Source organism: Geotrypetes seraphini, chromosome 15 (genome assembly GCF_902459505.1).
Source record: "Geotrypetes seraphini chromosome 15, aGeoSer1.1, whole genome shotgun sequence".
In the NCBI taxonomy this organism is placed as follows: domain Eukaryota; kingdom Metazoa; phylum Chordata; class Amphibia; order Gymnophiona; family Dermophiidae; genus Geotrypetes; species Geotrypetes seraphini.
In genome coordinates this window covers 19678309-19693966 of record NC_047098.1, presented here as the reverse complement: position 1 = coordinate 19693966, position 15658 = coordinate 19678309, and the positions used below count along the sequence as shown (strand labels likewise).

The window sequence follows — 15658 nt, the reverse complement described above, 5'->3', positions numbered from 1 at the left end:
GATGCCTATAAGACAAGGCTGTCATCTCAAAAGAAAACTTCAGATATGAAACCAACTTCCAGATATCCTACACCCCTCTTGAAACCTACCTGCGGCGTAGCTCGAAGCCAAAAAGAGAGGAAGCATAGACATCTGAACCGGAAGTAGTTGGCGAAAGGGGACTTGATACCATCCTTTTTTATTGGTTTTGTCATTCAAAGATGTAGGTTTATGGGAATAATTTACTTTCCCTTGGTCACCAAAAGTTTGCCCTGGGCCACAAGTAGCTGTCCAGCACTTGCTGCCAGTTTGGTGGGCTGTCTAATATGCTGAATTAGAAGATGTCGGTCCCAGACTGCTGCTTAATAGACTCTGAAACCTGGAGGACCTGCCACTCAAAAAATAGAGGAAGACAGTCCTGTCTGCATGAATAGGAGAAGTACCTTCAGGCCACCCTGCTCCTCCCCTATAGTCATCTGCAACTTGGAAATTCTCATTTAAACTACCATTAAATATTTCTATAGTGCTACTAGACACCCGCAATGCTATCCAGAGACCCAGAGAATAAAACATCCAAGAAGGCAAAGCCTCTGGATTGAGAGACCCAAGAGAGACAAGGAGAAACCCGCATAAAGCATCGGGTAACCTCCAATCACTGATGGCACTCTGCCGCGATGTGATGATCACGGTGCAGAGAGCATCTGAACTGGGCTTCTCCCTGCAACACTCCGTCATGCTTAACAATCTGGGCTCATAACATAAGCACGCACCTGAAACAGCGAAGGAGCTTGGTTGGCCCTGCTAAAATTTACAGCCTTGGGAAAAGCTGCGGTTCTGCCGACAGTGGAGGAGCTCGGTCCTGCTGAAATTTACACCCTTGGGAAACATTGCGGCTCTGCTGACAGTGGAGGAGCTCAGCCCCACTGAAAATTACAATCTCGGGAAATGCCATGGCTCTGCAGACAGCAGAGGAGCTCGGCCCCGCTGAAAATTACAGCCTCGGGAAACTCCGCTGCTCTGCTGACAATGGAGGAGAGGAAGTGTGCACCGCCTGGGCAGGAGAGGAAGTGTGCACCGCCTGGGCAGGAAAAATTTCAGTCATTCAACGGCTTGCAAAATACAAAACTGGAGCCCTTCAAAAAACATATTCACACTTGAATTACTAAACGTTAGTACTGCCCAACGGAAACCTTAGTGTTCAATACAAAAAAATAACAGCTGTTATAGTCACGCGATGCCAAACCCGCATTGCACACAGATACAGACAAATATACTCACAAGCTGTTTGATAGTGCCGGTAGATGCCAGTAAATGCAGGATACTCAGCAGTAGTAGGGCAGAAATGGAATTTAGTAACTGTGGTCTCCCTTTTTTTTTTTTTTTTTTTACAATTAAGGAAAAGAAGAAAAATGGAGACCAAGTTAAACTCTATCACTGGAGGGAGGGTAAGGCGGGGACCTGAGGGGGCCCAGGTGTAACCCCTAAAGCCGGCACTGTTCAGCCGGACACCCCTGTGTCACTGAAGAGAAACCTCAACAGGAGAAAATAATTTTCCAGTCACAGCCAGAATTCAGGAGCTAGTGGAATAGCAATCGTCCGCCTGCTGGAGATAGAGCATACTGAAGATACAGGAGGTGTGCCAGCCAATAGGACCACCTGTTAATCAATTTCTCTATCTCCACCTGATGGTAGGTGTGTGCTATCTCACTAGTCTCTGGATTCATCTGCTGCTGTTGCTAAGGAAAAGAGGGTTAGAAGGGAGGAAGAGATGCGAGCGAGAGGTGGAGTGAGGAGACAGATGCTTGACCTACAAATGGGGGTGGAGTGGAATGGTAGAGAGAGAGAGTAACTAAAGACCAGAAAGGGGTGCTGGGAAGGGAGGAAGGGATGCTTTGTGTGGAGAGATGGAGACAGGAATGCCAGACTATGGGCAGCAGAGAAGAGATTCAGGGTGCAAAGCGAGAGAGGTGGTTGGCTGAGGAAGAGTATGTGACCTAGACCAGAAAAGGGGTGAGAAGGGAGGGGAGGGGAGGAGGAGATTCTTAGCCAGGAGACAAAGACAGAGACTACACCATGGAAGCCAGGAAGGGGGATTCAGGGTGCAAGAGAGGTGGGATTTAGAGGGAGACAGAGGAGGCCAGAGGGTGCAGTTGGATTGAGAGGGAACAGAGGAGGCTGGAACATGAGAAAGGAAAAAGGTAGGAAGGAATTTCAAGCCTTAGGATGGGGTAATTCTATGTAAAACACTACAACTAAATTTTGCAGAATTTTGAAATATTGTGTGCAGAATTTTCAATTTTTTAAAGCAGAATTCTGCCAGGAGTATAACATGCTTCAGCACATTAAAGGACCGATTTAGTAAGCTTTTTTTTTTATTGCACATAGGAGATAAAAATTGGAAAAGACCCTTAGGGCTAGATTCACTAAGCAAACCGATCGTGTACCAATCAGTTTGCGACCCCTTTGCAACTCAATTTCCCTCTGACCCGATTCACTAACCTCTCCTCCAATCCAATTCCGAACAGTAAATGCAAATGAGGGGAAACGGCATGCAAAGTAGGCAGGGACGCGATTCACTAAAAAACAAAAAGGGGACACCGACTGGGCTGATCCAAAAATAAGAGACTGCTGAGGACCAGTCGCTCAGGTACTTTCCGACTGTCCTGCCTTCTGCCGCCCTGTTCTCTGCCCCATCTCCTGCTTGCTACAATCTGCTCTCTACCCCATCTCCTGATCTCACTCCGAATCTCTTCTGCCACCCTGACTCTCCTGCCCTTCCCTGTGGGCTTAAAGCGGGTTAAAACCATGGGCTTGCAAAGAAAAAAAATTGCAAAAAAAAAAAAAAAAAAGGTTTTTGGCTCTGTTGAGCATGGAGAGCCAGCGCATGCGCAGACCATCCACACTCAAGAAAGATGGTCTGTACATGCCCAAGGATCGCTCTCCAGCGATCTGAGTGGTCGGTGGGGGGCGTGCCAACGATTGCCCCCATTTGCATGCAGGCCTTTTGTGAATTCGTCAGCCTGCATGCAATCGAACACAGATCAGACACGGAAAGTAAGGTCTCTTAAGTGTTTTGTACGATAAATGTAAATCTTTTATTTTATATGTTAATATGTAACTCACCCTGGTTAAGGGTGGGTGAGAAATAAAAAAAACAGTAATTTAATTAGCAAAGTGAAATTGTGTCTTACCCTGCACAAGTGGGCTTTATTCCCTCCTACCAGTAGATGAAGATAGAGAAAAAGTTGATTGATCTTTACCAGCAATCCCATCAGCTTAAAAGTGATGCTGAGTGGAAAAATCCCATTATACATCTACCAAAGTAGTAGAAGGTCCATTTTTCAAACACACTCCCATGCCCCATAAACCACTGCAGCTGCAATGAACACTAAGCAAGATTAATTTAATAAATTAAAAAAAACAAAACTGTAAGGAAAGCAGAGTACCCCAAGAACACCAGGCCTTAATCTTCTGAGGGAAGGTTGCAGAATGGTTCAGCTGAATCTAGGAAAGGAAATCACAGGGTAAGAATCTCACCTTTCTTATCTAGGGCTAGGCTATATTTTCTGCACAAGTGTGATGTACCAAATTAGATTCACTGGGCAATGAAAGACAAAGCACCCCCCGCCCCCCCCCCATTGATGGCTTTTCCAAAGTCTGAATGAGCCCAGGCCAGAACATCCAACCTGCACTATTTCACAAAGAAATTAAGTGACAACCATGCCACTGCTTTACAAGTTTCTTCTGGAACCACAGCCCACACCAATGGTCTCACTACATGAAAACCCTAATTTTTACCAGTTTAGTAAAGTTTGGACTTTTATACCTACTGGTATCTATGTGTCCCTGAAGTAGCCTTTTGGTAAAAAAATGGCCATATCAGGAATATACCGTATTTCCCCCCCCCCCCCACTATAAGACGCAACTGACCATAAGACGCACCCAACTATAGAGGAGGAAAAACCAAGAAAAAAAAATTCTGAACAAAATTGTATGACCTGTACCCTGTCCCCCTTCTGGTGATCTAGTGGTAAGCCAGGACAGAATACAGGTCACGTCTAATGGTAGGCATGTGTAGCCAGCCAGCCAGTCCCAAGCCAGCCAGCCAGCTAGCCCCAAGGCAACAAGCCAACCCCAAGCCAGCCAGCCTGCCACAAGACAGCCAGCTAGCTCCAAGACAGCCAGCCCCAAGTCAACCTCAACAGAAATTTTTCTTCCCTGGACACAATCAAATAATTTTTTCAATAGTAGGGTTCCATAGCGCTGGCTCCTATGCGCTGTTATTTCTCTCTCTCTGTTTATGCATCTTTTGGAAATGCAAATACATTTAATAAATATTTGAAACAAAAAGAACCCCCCTCCCCAAGGCATTTAAACAGGAGAACCAGAGGTTGCGCTCGTGTAATGTCAGTGTACGCCGATCAAAAAAAGGCTCCGCCCCATTACTTTTCTTGGCCTTATCGGCAGGGATGTTCTGGGCCCAGAGCCGCTGGTCCAGAATGTAAAGCATCTCCCCACCCAGGTTAATGAAGAGCAATGGCAGGGTGTGCACTGACATGGAACTCCATTCACTGGACCTGTGGAGGGGCTTCTGCGTGCAGCTCCCATAGCAAGCCAGGCGCTGCTACCACTGCAAATTCCACCCCAAACGCTGGCTCTCTGTCCTGCCTCCTTGCCGGCAACAGCGCTGTTGCTAGGTTACCATAGGAGCGGGGAAGAGACAGGCGAAACGGACCAATCAGAGGACGGGCAAAAAGCCAACTAATCAACTTCCTTGATGTTAGAGAGTTGGAGCCTCTGACTCTCTAACATCTGTCTCAGAGGGGAGAGAAGTAGACTGGAAGAGAGTAGGGGAACCGAGGCAGGAGCGCAGAAAGCGCGCTGGACCACCCTAATTGGAAAAAAGTACAGGGGATTTTTGTTTTTATATTCGCTCCTTAAGATGTACCCTTATTTCCACCCCCTTGGTAGGGGTGGAAAAAGTGTGTCTTATGGAGCGAAAAATACAGTATGTATAAAACCTAGGGGCCAAAGTAATGAATAAAGTCTTCAATTTTACAGTCTGCTTTTTTTTCTCGCTAATCTTACAGGATCTTGCAAAACATTTGCCCTGTTGTTTGACTCCCTCCTAGGGTGATGAAAAAAAGCACAAAGAGGAGATCTGAAAGGCAAAAATCATTTGTCTCCTTCAGGAACCGCAGCAATACCTGGCTGAAGTCCGGCTTGTGTAGCCTCCAATCTGTGAGATCAGAGCCTTCCAAAAAAAAAAAAAAAAAAATGGAAGGTAAAATAAACCCCCTGATTCACACGGAAACACAATTTTAGAGACAAAGAAGGAACTGTAACAGAGATCTTGGCACTACGAGGTGAGGTTGCTGGTAAAGATTTATCTCCATCTGCTGGTAGGAGGGGTTAAACCCTACTTATGCAGATACAGACTTCAGATGACAAAGAATTTGTTTCTAAAAGAGCTACTGCAGGTCTTGGGAGCAGAAGCAAGAGATGTCTCAGTCACTAGCTCTTAAATTCATAGAAACTTGCCAAGAAAACACATTTAAACAGCACTGCAAATAATCATAAATATGATGTGTCACTACATAAGAACACAAGAATAGCCTTACTGGGTCAGACCAAAGGTCCATCAAGCCCAGTAGCCCGTTCTCATGGTGGCCAATCCAGGTCATTAGTACTTGGCCAAAACGCAAGGTGTAGCAATATTCAATGCTACCAATACGGGCAAGCAGTGGCTTCCCCCATGTCTTTCTCAACAACTGACAATGGACTTTTCCTCCAGGAACGTGTCCAAACCTTTCTTAAAACCTCTGGCAAAGTGTTCCACAGCTTAACTATTCTCTGAATGAAAAAACATTTCCTCCTATTGGATTTAAAATTATTTCCCTGTAACTACGAGTGTCCCCTAGTCTTTGTAATTTTTGATGGAGCAAAAATAAATAAATAGATCCACTTTTACCTGTTCTACTCTACTCAGGATTTTGTAGACTTCAATCATATCTCCCCTCAGCCATCTCTTTTCCAATCTGAAGAGCCCTAAACGTTTTAGTCTCTCCTCATATGAGAAGAGTTGCATCTTGGTCGCTCTTCTTTGAACCTTTTCTAGCGCCACTATATCTTTCTTGAGATAAGGAGACCAGAACTGAACGCAATACTCCAGGTGAGGATGCACCATGGAGCGATACAGGTGCATTATGATATTCTCAGGGCTCCTTTTACAAAGCTGCGATAGCATTTTTAGCGCACGTTAAACCCGCGGTACGCAGCTAGAACTAACACCAGCTCAATGCTGGTGTTAACATCTAGTGCACGTGGCAATTTAGCGCATGCTAAAACCACTATCGCAGCTTTGTAAAAGGAGCCCTTAGTCTTGTTACTCAGTCCTTTTTTAATAATTCCCAGCGTCCTGTTTGATTTTTTTGCCGCTGCCGCACATTGGGTGGAAGGTTTCATCATATTGTCTACAACAGTGGTCCCCAACCTTGTCCTGGAGGGCCACCAGGTCAATCGGGTTTTCAGGATAGCCCTAATGAATATGCATGGAGCGGATTTGCTTGCCTGTCACTTCTATTATATGCAAATCTCTCTCATGCATATTCATTAGGGCTAGCCTGAAAACCCCGATTGGCCTGGTGGTCCTCCAGGACAGGGTTGGGGACCACTGGTCTACAATGATTCTTTTCTTGGGTGCTAACCCCCGAGGTGGACCCTATCATCCGATAACTGTGATTCAGGTTATTCTTCCCAATGTGCATCACTCTGCATTTGTCCACATTAAATCTCATCTACCATTTGGATGCCCAATTTTTCACAATCCACATGCGTTTGAACAACTGAACAGTTTAGCCTCATCTGCAAATATAATCACCTCTCTCGTCATTCCAATTTCTAGATCATTTATAAATAACTTAAATTAAATATCACTGGTCCCAGTACAGATCCCTGCAGCACTCCACTGTTTACTCTCCTCCATTGAGAAAAATTACCATTTAACCATACCCTCTGTTTTCTGTCCAATAACCAATTCCTAACCCACAACTGAACTTTGCCACCTATCCCATGACACTTCAACTTTCTCAGGAGCCTTTGGTGAAGAACTTTATCAAAAGCTTTCTGAAAATCTAGATACACAATATCAACTTGCTCACCTTTATCTACATGTTTATTCACACCTTCAAAGAAGTCAAGCAAATTTGTGAGGCATGGAAGGACATTCAATTAACAGATATAAGGGCTCATTTTCAAAGCACTTAGGGCTAAATTCTCAAAAACCTGCGTAAAGAACCAATGGGCTGCTGTCGCAGCTGCTATAGTAGCGATTTTTAAAAAGCGAGTCATTCTCCAAAAAACACTCATGCAAATGAGGTTACATTAGGTTGGCAGAGAGTAGCGAAGACTTGCTAAATTTGCATGTGCCCGTCGCTGGTGATAGTGATGAACAGAACGCACGCTTAAAAAACCCCAAACCAGCGGGACAGATGCCTAATCTCTCCCACTGTCAACCAACACACCCCTTGGCAGTGGGAGAGATACCTTGAAAGCAAAAAGGTGGGCTAATATCAGTGCTCAAAAATGTCTTCATGGGTGCCGTTTCCTTGAAGGCAAAAAGGTGGGCCAATGTCAGTGCTCAAAAGCGTCTTTGAACAAAAAAAGCTTTAATAAAAGAGCCCCTAGATAACCAAGAAAAATCTACTAACTTGCACGTCCAAATACTTTTTCTACAGATTGTAACTTATGTCTCTTTCATCTTATATCTAGATGCCAAATTATACATAATTACTTTCCTCTAGAGACAATCGGAAAATCTTTAGTTAAAGATCCTGAAGAACGTATAAAAGCTCAAAACACAAATACTAAGCTTGTTAACAATGGGCCACACGCTTTCACTTGGAGCAAACACAGCTGTGAAAAGTCAAGGAAAAATTACAACTTATCGCATATTCGAAGATGAGATTCTGGGATAAAAAAAAAAAAGATCCCAAAAATGGGGGTCTCGTCTTATATTCTACCTGACCCCTCTCGGACTTGTTTCAGGCCCCTGCCAGCCTGCCATATGATCCGTTAGGCCGGGACAGGAGGGATCCCTCCCGTCTCCGACAATTTTTTTACCTCCCTGCATACCTTTTTTAATCCCTGGTGGTCCAGCAGTGTACCAGGCAGGAGTGAGCCCGGCGCTAAGCCATTTGCTGAATGTCTTCCAACAGTTCTCGTGGGACTCATGAGAACTGGCAGCAGCCATTCAGGGAGCGGCGCATGGCAGGAGCGCAGAAACCACTGGACCAACAGGGATTCAAGAAGGTACACGAGAGGTGGGAGGGAGGTAAAAAAAATTGTTAAGAATTGTCCAGGACAGGAGGGACCCTTCCTATCCCTGCTTACCACTGGACCACCAGGTCATACAGCAGCCTCAGTGGAGGCCTGCAGGACATCAGGAAAGAGAGGGGAACAGGATGCAGAGCCTGGCAGGGCAGAGAGTGAGGGAGGCTGGGTGCAGAGTCTGGCAGAGCAAGGCACATGAATATTAATCCCCCCTCCCCTCCTGGTTTATATTCGAGTCAACCTTTTTCCTTCTATTTTGGGGAAAAGGCTACCTTGACTTATATTCGGATTGTCTTATATTCAAGTATATATGGTATCACCTAAAAGAATGACTACTGCAAACAAAAATTTCTAATATACAAAGAGTCATGGGAAAATAAAAAAACATTCAGATTCTATTTTTAAATGAATCATCTATACATTGCAACCAATCACTGCAAAGTCAAGGAAATTAACAGCCTCAAATTAAATTTTGAGATCTTCCAAGTAAAACAAAATTCAATTTGATGAATTTACAAAATAGTGTAGCCACGTTTTAAAAATGTCAAAATACCTTGAAGTGCAAAGAACCACACCCCATGACAGTACAGTAGTTTTCTGAACAATATGATAACTTATGAGTTTTCTTGTCAAAATGAGAATGAGTGAAGTTTTTAAATAGATCCCAGCACCTTCTAAATTCATGATAAATTCCATAAGTAGTGACAATACTTACTAAACTGCAAAGCATAATCATTCATTTTTAGTCCCTGCAACAAGATTTAGGGGTAAAAAAAAAGTTCAGTTCTATACTTGCCAATAAGAACAGTTTACTTAGCATGCCCACTAAGGGCCTGTTTTACAAAGCTGCACTAGCGGCTGCTGCACGGCAACAGCCCTGAAGCCCTTTAAATCTCTATGGGCCTCAGGGCCGTTACCACGCTGCAGCCGCTAGCACGGCTTTGTAAAACAGGCCATAAATATTTAATCCTCCTTTTATATAGAATTTGTTTTAATTTAAATTTGAACTTGTAATTTATTCTGCAGTTTGGAATTATTCTGGCAATTAACTTAAAAAGGGGAGTTTTGAGATTTGGAGTGGGAAGGGATTACTTGTCTCTGACCTTTGAAAGGGAGGATGACAGATGGGTTTTTTTTTAGAGATACAGGTATGAGTTTGTATTCTGGAGATTTATTTTAATTGTTTTATTATTTTATGTGTACTGCTGCAAGCCACTGACAGAAGATATAAGATTGAAATAATTTATCTATCTATAAAGACAATAAAAGACCTCTTGGATTTTTTTTAACAGTTGTGTTCTCTCCCATAGGGCCCTTTTTCTACAATTCACACACTAACCATTAGTATATAATGAAAATAATAATTAATTTTCTTGTATACCGCCCTGCCAACAGTTCTAGGCGGTTTACAACAGAAAAAAAATAAGGGCTCCTTTTACTAAGGTGCGCCAGCGTTTTTAGCACACGCAGATTAGCACACTAACCCCGCGCTACGTGGCTAGAACTAACGCCAGCTCAATGCTGGCGTTAGCATCTAGTGCGCTATTCCGCATGTTAAAGCCCTAACGCAGCTTAGTAAAAGGAGCCCTAAAACATTTCAGCGAAAGGTACAATTTCATAAAGGCACTGCTTCATACATCAATCAGATACAACATTGGTTAAAATACAGTTTCAAATATTGCTATCAATTAAAACATAAAAAAGGGTTTTTTGGGTTTTTTTTTAAAACTTCATCGTAAATATAAAATCAACATTCTTGTTTATCAAATAAGTTTTTAAAAATTTCCTAAATGTAAAGTAAGAATAGGTTTGAGCAATCAAAGGATTTAACTGTGTTAACAGTATATATTAAAGTCTATAGTTAAGAAAACTGCGGTCACAGTGGTAATATTCAAAAACATCTAATACTGCTTAAACATCCCTTTCAAAAAATATCAATCCCTATCAAGGATTTATGAGCCACTTAAACCAATCTTGTAAACTCCAATATTATAGAAATTTTTCTATAAAATGCAATTTTGAATGTCATACAGAGCATGCAAATTGAAAGTCCTCCCTAAACGGTCAATAGGAAAATTATCCTTGCATGTGACAAGAAGTTACAGTCTACAAAAAGTTCATATACAAAAATAAATCCATTTTATAAAATGTTTAATTTTCCAAGGTACAGTAATAACCCCAGTATTAAACTGGATATAAAACTGTGAACAATGAGTCTTAAATAGCCAAAGTAAATACTGAGATGGGAGAGACCACTCCTTGCTGCCCTTCTCAAAAACCCACGCAAGAAATTTTGATTGCATGTGGATTCTTAAGACTCCATCTCAAAAGGCCTAATGTCCTGCAACAGATGTGTCAGCACATCCGGTCTAAATAAAAGACTTTGCAAGCAACTTGTCATAAATATGTATTAGGCAGTAAACAGCATGAATATGAAAAAAACCTCCATCAGGTTGTGGGTATTCTCTTCTGGCTGTCTGATTTTTCCCATAGAACTACAGTGTAGACCCCTCCCACTAGTGATACACTTATGGAGGGGAGTCGCCAAGACAGAAAGCAAAACAAACTAAACAGACCCTAGGCAGAAAGAAACAAGCTCGTTTTATCCACTTGCACAAAACAAGCCTCCAGAGTAAAGCCTGTGCGATAGTATGATCTAGTTTGTTAATTGCGAGGGGCTCAAAATTAGAAAAAGCAACATAATGCTGAAAACGCCATCTTGTTGCAGTTGTTAGGCCCAGTCAATAACACTCCTCCATTCATTGAAAGCGAAAAGCGATTCAATCTAGGGTTTTCGTTAAAGCCTTATAAGAGTATTGTTACAACCGTGTTCCAGACTATGCAACAGTAACCAAGTGGTAAGGCAAATATATTCCCATCTATACCCCCTGAATCTCTACCATCGTGTCTTGTTTCAAAACTATTCCCCGTTATGCAGGGTGAAAATAGAACACTGTACATTTAGCAAATAAACAAAAACAACAACAACAAAAAAATACACCTCGCCTGAATATCAAAATATGCATTTTTAAAAACTGCAGCTCAGCAAAAGAAAAAAAAAGTGTTATAGCAATCTTTCCACTTTAGTCAGTTGTTGAACTGTTACTGAACTGCTTCCTCATTTTATTGCTTTTTGTCCCTCAAAATGTGCAAAGTATAAGAAGGAAAAAAAAGACATTTTATTAATTTTTTTGCTCGTGCAACTTTTTTTTTTTAAACTTGCACCCAGCTTGGACTATAATCCATATTCTTTCAGCAAAAAAAGAACACCATATAACTAAACACAGAAACAAAAAACAAAAAAACAATGCCATAAGGGGCCTCCTTTTTTTTTTCTTCCAAGATACCTTTCCTTTTTACTGTAGCAGTTCCAGAGATCTAGTAAGAATTTTGTCGAGAGATCCAGACATCAAAAATTAACGTTTAGGTTATTATAAACAGTATGCCTCCTCCATTCTATCCAGAATCTCTACTGCTCTTCCGAAATGCTCAAGTTTCATTGCTTTTTTTTTTTCCCAGCAAAGATGCAAGAAAGATACATTCCCCCTAATTCTACACTGCTTGTTTTTCTCATTGCCTACTTATCTAGTAAACTTTCGTTCTTAACACTTAATACAAAAGGGAAGCTATAAACGCCACAGTTTTGTTTTTATAAATGTATTATATTTTCAACATTTCTAGCTCAACACATCCTCTCTCAGTAGATGACAGCCTAATCAAAGTGCAGCTTAAAATGGAATCCTACCAAATTTCAGAGACTCCTCCCTTCCTGCCCGGACCACCCTTCCCATCCCCTTTTCTCGGTTTCCTGCTGGTTAAAAAAAAAAAAAAAACCCAAGAAATCCACAGATACAAACCCTTCCCCTTGCTCTGCTAAGCCTCCCCCCCCCCTGAAAAGAAATCATCCGGTTGGAAACCGCTAACCGAAACTGTCGGGAAAAGGAACCGGGGGGGGGGATGGGCACCTGAATCCACCAAAGAATGCAATATGAAGTCGATTTTGCCTAAATCGGCAGACGCAAAAGCGTTCGTAGGTTCGGTTTTCGCTTTTACCTCCTCGCTGGCGTCCCCCTCCCGTGTGCTCATTAACCAAGGCGATCCGGGCGGTGGGTGCTCCTTGCACGTATCCTTAGGGGGGGGGGGGGAGAAAAAAAAAGAGGACGAGGAGGCAGGAAGGAAGGGAGGTGGTCCGGTGCAGGTCCTTTTTTTTTTTTTTTCTTCCCCCTCTCTCTTCTTCTTCGGTTCGGCGGTGTGCGAGCTCGCCGGTTAAATAAGACCCCGCCGCAAATAACGGGCGAAAAGGCAACCGAGAAGGGATGGAAGAGCAACGCTGAGCAGAACCACTGGGCAGGATTTGATTTTTTTGTGTGGGTGAGGGGAAAGGGGATGTGCTGTCTCTATCGGCGGCCTCCCTTCCCCCTTGCCGTTGGGCGGCTCAGCGCCGGGAACAGCCGCTGATACGGTTCGCGGTGGTGGTTGGGTTTTTTTTTTTGGTGTTGTTTTATCCGCCCTCCTCCTTCGCCTCGCTCGCTTATTACCGACTGGCTATATAGACTAATACCGTCTCCTCACTTCCCTTCAGCCATCGAGAAGATGGGCGCGGTAACCCTGCGGACAAGAACAGGAAACCCCACGCACACGCTGCATGCGCCCGAAGAAGGGGGAGTGTGTGTGGGGTGGGGGGGAGACTACGCTGTGACGTCATGCGGCAGTCGGCCGAGCCGAGCGCCGCTGCGAGCGAGGGGTTGTGCGCGTGCGCCGTGGTGGGGGGTGGGACGCCTTGCGCTCCGCGCTGTGGGTGTTGGGAAGCGGGGAGATGAGGATAAGGAAGGTTCGTGTGTAGAGTACACAAGGGTTTTTTTTTCTAGAAAAAATATTTAAAAAATATGATTGTTAACGTTATATAATAGGACGTAAGTAGTTATAATTTTTTCCCCCTTACTCGTCTTATTTACTATCAATAACTTGTATTTCTGTCCCCATTTTTTTCCTTTTCTATTATGTGTTTTGTCAGGTTAGTCGTATTTATTTGGTTTGTTTCCCCCAGAAACTTGCAATTTGTACATCGCTTAGAATTTTGAATAAGCGATTAATCAAATCCATAATAAACTTGAAACATGAAACTTAAATAGGTTGCATAGCCTCCCACATTTCTAGAAGAAGCTGTGACTTCCGTTCTGGCGGAGTGTGATCATAAGTGTTGCCCTCCCAGAGGGGCCCTGGCTTTTGGCTAGCTGTGGCTCTGAAATGAACCTGACACAGTTTGACACTGGGCTCTAACTTAGGAACTGATAACATTGCTGAGCTGGAGCTTCCTAGGTACAGAGCCTGCTGGGAGAAATCAATGATGGAACTTGGGAGACAGAAAAGAATGGGACCCTATTGCAGTTCTAGCCATCACGTCTCAAAAAAAGATATAGCAGAATTAGAAAAAGTAAAGAGATGGGCAACTAAAATGATAAAGAGATTAGGTCGACTTCCCTACGAAGAAAGGCTAAATTTCTAGAGCTGCTCAGGTTGAAGAAGAGAACAACTGGTTCGAGCAGATATGATAGAGATCTATAAAATACTGAGTGGAATGGGTAAACAGGAATCACTTGTGCACGCTCCAAAAATACTAGGGGCATGCAAGAAGCTACTACATAGTAAATGTAAAACAAACTGGTGAAAATATTTCTTCGTTCAATATGTAATTAAACTTTGGAATTTGTTGCAAGGGAATGTGGTGAAAGCAGTTTGCTTAGCAGGGTAAAAAAAAAAAAAGTTTGGGTAATTTCCTAAAAGAAAAGTTTATAAGCCATTATTTAAAATGGACTTCCCTAATGGGTCAGCGAGGTCTGCTATCTGGCAAAGACTTTGGGCAACAATCCGCTATGCTGGCCATAAGGCCGCCTAACCCGTTACCAAATAGCATCTGCCCTTTGAAGGGCAATCTGCTTAAGGTGACTTTGGAGGCTGAATCGCCTGCCCATTGCCTGATCCAGAGCATCTGACACCTTACTCTTGAGTCTAATGATGTAGAGCACAGGTGTCAAAGTCGGTCCTCGAGGGCCAGAATCCAGTCGGGTTTTCAGGATTTCCCCAATGAATCTGCATGAGATCTATTTGCATGCACTGCTTTCAATGCATATTCATTGGGGAAATCCTGAAAACCCGACTGGATTCCGGCCCTCGAGGAGGGACTTTGACACCCCTGATGTAGAGTATCTGCCACATAATTCATCCCCTCTAGCACCAGCGGAGGGCAGACGTCCTCCTCTCCAACAGGACTCTGCCATAGCCTGGTGTGGGTGGCACATGCTACAAACAAGGCTACCCAAAGCCAGTGCTTCAAATTGTCTCTTTAAGATCCATATCCACCTTGTGATCTTGTTGATCCTTTAGCATCACTCCTCCCTTATTAGGGAGTGAGGTATGTTTACTTACCTCAGCCACCGCCGAATCCACCTTCTGCTGACTAAACAGTTGATGAAATTCTGGAGCGATAGGGTTGTTTGGACATAGTTTTTGCCACCTTTAGGGAGTCTCCCATTGCTTAGTGACTAGCAAGATGGTGTCTGGATGCATGGGAAAAAAGGTGGTCTAAACATTTATGCCACTCATGATTGTGCAGTGTAAGGTGAATGACTGCTGAGTCTCCAGCTTCAGCTCCCTGAGCGCACCTATAAGAACATGTGGCACGGTGGCCGACTTGAAAAGCCGCTGCACCAATGGATCCTCTCCCTGGTCAAGAGCAACTATTGCTTCCTGACTCCCGGTCTCTGAGGGAACCGGAATCCTCCAGGAAAGCAGCTTAGCCTTGGGACAATAAAGGCATGGAGTCTGACCTCTAATCTTCCCAGTCCTCTTCCACTTGGTCACTTTGGCTGAGAGCTGACTTTTTCCACTGTGAAGAGTCTGGAAGAGGGATCTCTCCATGGCTCCCTGCCAGTGTGCCCCCAAGTAGCACAGCACATCTTGGGCCCGTCAACAGAGCTTTCTATAGGAGTTTCACAAACGGGGAGGGGGGTAAATCCTTGCACAAGAGGCCCCAGAGATCTCTGCAGGACCATGGCTTGGCTTCTCTTGGGCTCCATAGTGTCCATGTACTTGTGTTTTATGCCTTCGCTGTTTGAGGTCTCCGGGAGGGATTTTCTCCCTACCATTTGGACTCCCTGTGGTTCCCCAGCCCTAGAGGATTCAGAGGAGGCTAAGCATGAGGATCCTGCCCCCCTCCCTCATGTGGTAATGGTACACAGACATTCCTCAGCCGACCATCCAGTGCAAAACTGGCATGATATAGAGGCGGGCTTGAGGAGTCTGATTTGAGCCAAATTGAGGGATTTTAAGGCTTTAGGAAAAAAAATTG

General features: G+C 43.7%; 1 protein-coding gene across 2 annotated transcripts in view; it reads right to left on the bottom strand.

The window, feature by feature from the left end:
• GNB1 (G protein subunit beta 1) overlaps positions 1-12972 on the bottom strand; it is a 76655-nt gene extending 63683 nt beyond the window's left edge. Inside the window, exons 1-2 of one of the 2 annotated variants that reach the window (XM_033921850.1) lie at positions 12364-12972; positions 9026-9059 (exon numbers count right to left, since the gene is read on the bottom strand). The gene's annotated coding sequence lies outside the window, so the exon portion shown is untranslated. The remainder of the gene's footprint in view (positions 1-9025; positions 9060-12363) is intronic. The other variant, XM_033921849.1, reaches the window with a different exon arrangement.
• Between the last annotated feature and the right edge of the window lie 2686 nt (positions 12973-15658).